The sequence below is a fragment of the Lycium ferocissimum genome, chromosome 2 (genome assembly GCF_029784015.1).
Source record: "Lycium ferocissimum isolate CSIRO_LF1 chromosome 2, AGI_CSIRO_Lferr_CH_V1, whole genome shotgun sequence".
NCBI lineage: Eukaryota > Viridiplantae > Streptophyta > Magnoliopsida > Solanales > Solanaceae > Lycium > Lycium ferocissimum.
This window is the reverse complement of record NC_081343.1, coordinates 22500247-22505430: the sequence shown is the minus strand read 5'-3', so window position 1 is coordinate 22505430 and position 5184 is coordinate 22500247. Positions and strand designations below refer to the sequence as shown.

The following is a 5184-nucleotide window of genomic DNA, read 5'->3' as shown; positions in this document are numbered from 1 at the left end:
TGGACATTTTTCTTCTCAAGAGCAGCATGGAATACTCTTATGGAGATCAGTTTTATTACTAGCATAGTTCTTTCTGCGAGAGCTGAATTGATATGTCAGTTTAGCAATTATTTAATTTTTGCTAGTTCTTATTTTAGACACAATGTAAAAGACAGAGAAATCTGCATTTTTTCCTGCTTTTATCAATAAAAACTTTGACAGGCAATGTCTGGAAAATTAAAATTTAATTAAAAAAACAAGAATATTGGGAAAATAGGTGATTCTAATAGATTTTTGTGAAGACTTTTTCTACACCTGTTGCATCCCACCTAATCCTAATAAAGCTTACTTATTTTTATTCCCAAAATTTCATATTGCAAACAACCTAAAACAATTACTTATGTAATACGATTTTCTAAAACAGAACAACACCAACTAATGCAAAACTTTGCTTAACAGATATATATTGTTTTCAAGATGATTTTTCATAGTATTTCTCGATCATGTTTGTTTCTGGCCATTTAGGGTTAAGTTTAAAAGAGAAAGAACATAAATAACCAATTTCACGATTCCCATTTAAGCTACGCCATTTTTTTTATTTTTTTTTATTTTTTGCAACTTTCCCCCTTAATTTTAAATATGCAATGTCTAAAGTTCCACATGTAAATCAACTTTAGACACCTAATGTTTTAAGTTCAGACATTCGCGCCTGAAATTCAGCTTGCCATAGCATAACTTTAAACAATTTGAAAGTTAGCAAACGTCAAGCAATTTTACAAACTTAAGGCAAGTGTGCCTGAAATTCAATTATTTCTTACTTGAACTTCAACAATTTTTGCATGAACTAAAAGCACATACGGCTAAAGTTAGCCATTTTCGCCTGAACTTCATTCATTTTTGTTTAAACTTAAGATACATGCCTGAAGTTCATCCTGAACTTAAACACATGCTAAAACTCCGCCATTTCAATTTTTTTCCAAAAGTAGCTTACTTTCCAAATTAACGCCCATCTAAAATCCAAATACACTCCACATGAGCTCAATTTTGAAACATAAATTCCAAATATCATAAGATCAAACCTCATTTATCAATTTGTCAAAACACTAATAATAAATCCATTTTGCAACAATGTTCACCAATATATTTAAGCTTTTCCAACCCACTTAAGCTGTACTCACTTTTCATATTTGAAACATAAAACCCCCTTCTTAAAAGCTTTACAATTCAATGGCTCTAGATTCGAAAAATATTATTATACAACAATTAAAAAAGAAAGATGGTCAAGAAGAAGTAGCCTCTCTATTCCAAAGATAGAGATAAAATCTGCGTACATCTTACCCTCCCAGGCCCCACTTGTGAAATTACATTGAGTATGATGTTATTGTTGTCATGGTCAGGAAGAAGCAGCGTCTTTTTGTCCGACGTGTGGCAAATTAGGGTCTTAAAAAAAAAAGGGGGGGGGGGCGGGGGGGGGGGGGGTGGGGGTACAACTTGACTGACATCGATCAAATAGGCCGCCACATGAAACTTTTTTTTAATCTTCAAAGAGCAAGTTGAATTGGAAGGAAAGCCAAAAACATGCATAACATGCTAACTGCTGTCAATTTCGCAGATGCAGCAACAAATACTCTATTACATCGGTACTAATAAGTCATATATGGCCAATTAAGTCAATCAAAAAACATCAAAACCAAACAAATTCCTTATACGAAAATTATCCACGCCAATGCAAGAGGTAAAACACGCAACCGCAAGTGACTGCTGATTCTTCAGTAATACAAGAATACTTGCAGTGTGATTGTATTGATTGCATTCCCTGTTACAACAATAGAACTACACGGAATAACGATTCTTGGCAGCTCTGTCAAGCTTCTTTGCATCATCCTGCAAAATGATGGCTCTTGTTAGAGTTGAGCAAATCAATGATTGAGCATATGATATCCAGGAACTATATAACCAAGACATCATCTTACATGAAATATAAAGCCAATTGTGTCATTGTAATCCAGAAACTCCTTCCATTGTTTACCAATACTCACCTGCAATGAAAATGCTCATTCAGATGCATAGTGGATGAGACTAGTGGACAGGGGGAACAGGGAATGTCGGCTCATGTTATTCTAGAAGAAAAGGTCAAAAGGACAAGAAATAGGAGTGGGAGGGTTAGAAATGTGGGGAAAAAAAAGGCTTTGGTTGAGAAGAACCAAAGTGGCAAAACAAAAACATGCATTATGCCAGACGTAGTCAAAGATAAATAACCACTACGTAGATGGACCGGGTACATTCAACCACGCGATGTGAACTAATGCTCACAATTTTGGGGCCAAAATACTTCTTACTACATTTTCTATTCTCACAAATCTTTCGTCGTTGCAGCTAGGTAACTGTGGTAAAAATCTATCACAAAATCATACGTCAGAAAGAAAGCTATTTTACAAGACTGATGCTGCAACTCGAGGAATGATACCAAAATTTTACAGACCAACCAGGAATAATACTTTTTATGAATTCAAGGTTTCTCAGGGCAAAGAAATTTAAAAAGAAAGACCAAAACTAGACGACCACTTCCCATGATAGAGTTCTGTACGAATATGCAACAACTATGCCTCAATCCCAAACAAGTTGGGATCTGAGCATATGAATCCTCACTAACCATGTTTCTCCATTTAAGCTCAATCACGTCATAATTCCTTAAAAATATGAGAATGCAAATTCTAAAACAACATCCCGCACTGGAAGGGAATTCTGAAAACAAACCAATGATTAACACCAATATCTGACAATAAACTCTCTATTTTAATATAGATCTCATAGCATACAACTTGCTCTGCTGAATCCACAATATTTCAATACTTAGTATTTTAGGAGTATTTTAGGATTATCTAGCAGTAAAATTTCTTAAATATACTCTAGTGGTTTTGTCTCTAATATACTAAGGATCTAGTAAGCATTAGTCTTTTAGATGGTATCACCTATACGGATTTTCAACTTCCATTATTTATTTTTCTTTTGCTAGAACGGCCTGGATTATGAAATATTCTAAATCTTTTGAGATAACTCCTTTTTTAGGTCTACCTCCTCTTTTTAACACCATCAATCATGTTTTCACATCCAAAAAAGGGACATGGCTAGACATTTTTTGAGAAGGATAACACGTGGGCCGTGGCTAGACATCTCAAGCAATAATCTCGGATTTTATCATTCTAAATGCATTTTTTACAAGGTGATCATTTCTAATCTCATCTAGCTAGTATGATCGCACGTTCGTCTTAACATTCACATTTCTGCGACACTCATCTTGTGGATATTTTGGGCTTTAGAGGCCCAATATTCACTCTAATACAACATTGGTGGCCTCACACGTTCTTAATAACTTCCCATTCACTTTGGTAGGTATCTTAATGTCATTTAACATTTCTGTGGCATCCTCTTTCTCAACAATCTAACTTTGATCCTACGCATAACATTTTCATCCATCATACCATTCTGCTGGAACAGGGAGCCTAAACATCTGAACTGTCTACATTTAGATACCTCAAATGCAATCTAATGTCACCTCAACTCCACTCCAATCTAGCTGGGCTAAACTTGCAGGATATGTATTATGTCTTGCTCCTTTCTACGTAACTTTGCCTGTATGAGCTTTGTTCACAATACAGAACCCAAACCCGGACAAAGGAAGACGACTGCAGTAGATTAACAACCAACACAAAACTTGGTTATTCAATGATGAATCCGCGTAATGCAAATTTCAAAATGTATTCTTCCTATAATAAAATAGAGTCGACAAATACGCAATGTGTTGATGCTTGATATATACTATGTTGTCTAAAATGTAAAACTGAAGTAGTGAAACTATTCGGGCCACTTTGTGTGCATTTCGACTAACCCACCGGGTATCTGTTACTTCTCAACAGCATAGGAACCGGATAACTCCATCCATCAAGGCTTGGATAGATGGGAAAGAAACCATCTAACATCTTTTGCCTCTGTTAGGATTTGAACACAAGTCTCTCATGGTTCATTTCAGCATTGACCACTAGGCTAAACCCTTGGATGCATGAAAATGTGCTCTCTATATATATATAATTTATTTATTTTTTGAAACAGGTAACATATACATATGAACATTAATATCCTAAATAATGCAGTATATCTTTATTGATAAGGGAATAAGAAAAATACATGTTTGCTAGGAAATATGTATCAGTTTCTGATTGTGGTGACAGGCTAGCTAAGGGAATTAAAATAGTACCTATTACAGATCTAGACTTACCCTCCAGATGATCAAATACAGAATATGAACACATGGATGCCTGGAGCATTCAGCACTGGGCTGCCTTTTTTCACATTTATTACTAGAGAGAAGACCTAAACTTCACATGTAAGGGCATGCTATTTACAAGATGCTGATGCGGGATGCTTTCTGCACCGGGCTGCCCTTTTTTTTACTTTTTTTTATTTTTTATGCATGATGCATCTCCAAATGTTGATACACTTCTTAAGACAATTTAAAGAACTTCAGGTATTTAAAAATTTCAGACTATCATCAGAACGCTAGTTTCACATCCTTTCCTCTTCAAATCTTCTTCCGACCAGTTCTCCTTGGAACCATGCCTGAAAATCACTCCTTCTCTTTCTTCTTCTAGTAACTCAGATCACTACTTCTGGCAAATGGAGAATATCATTTATTTTGCTGTTGGGTTCAAGAAGTCCTATGATATTGCTAAGTCTTCAAACACTGCTGATTCATGGTACGATTGGACTGAGAGAAGCAAGAATTTCATCAGAAGGGTCTCGTTCAACAGGAACACCATGGAATGGATTGTCCAGACACTTCGCGAAGCATCTAAGACCCGAGGAAACTTTGTGAGAAGATGGAAGAAGAAAGATAATTTTTCAGAGACTTTTTGCTCCAGAAATTATAACAGCTATGGCTGATATATCAGCATTATAAGCATCAGAGGAAAGAAAAGATCAGTGCTTATTATACCAGAAGTGACTTTTAATGCAGGTTGGACTTTTTTAGCTAACAAGGTTGGTAGATTTTTAAGCAGTCAGAGACGCCGAATCACTGCTGTATAGCCAAGATTGGCATCGAAGGATCTTCCATATACAGATGCTCTCAGAAACATTAAATGCTCTAATCAAGTAGTTATTGATGGCAAGTCATTAATGAAAGAAAAACCCATCCATATTAAAGAG

The 5184-nt window shown here is 35.6% G+C and overlaps 1 long non-coding RNA gene across 1 annotated transcript; it reads right to left on the bottom strand.

The window, feature by feature from the left end:
• Positions 1-1475: 1475 nt before the first annotated feature.
• Positions 1476-3095, bottom strand: LOC132047959 (uncharacterized). The gene is made up of 2 exons (XR_009412862.1): positions 1953-3095; positions 1476-1863 (listed from the first exon to the last, which is right to left on the bottom strand). It is a non-coding gene; the product is annotated as an uncharacterized LOC132047959 (long non-coding RNA).
• Positions 3096-5184: the final 2089 nt, after the last annotated feature.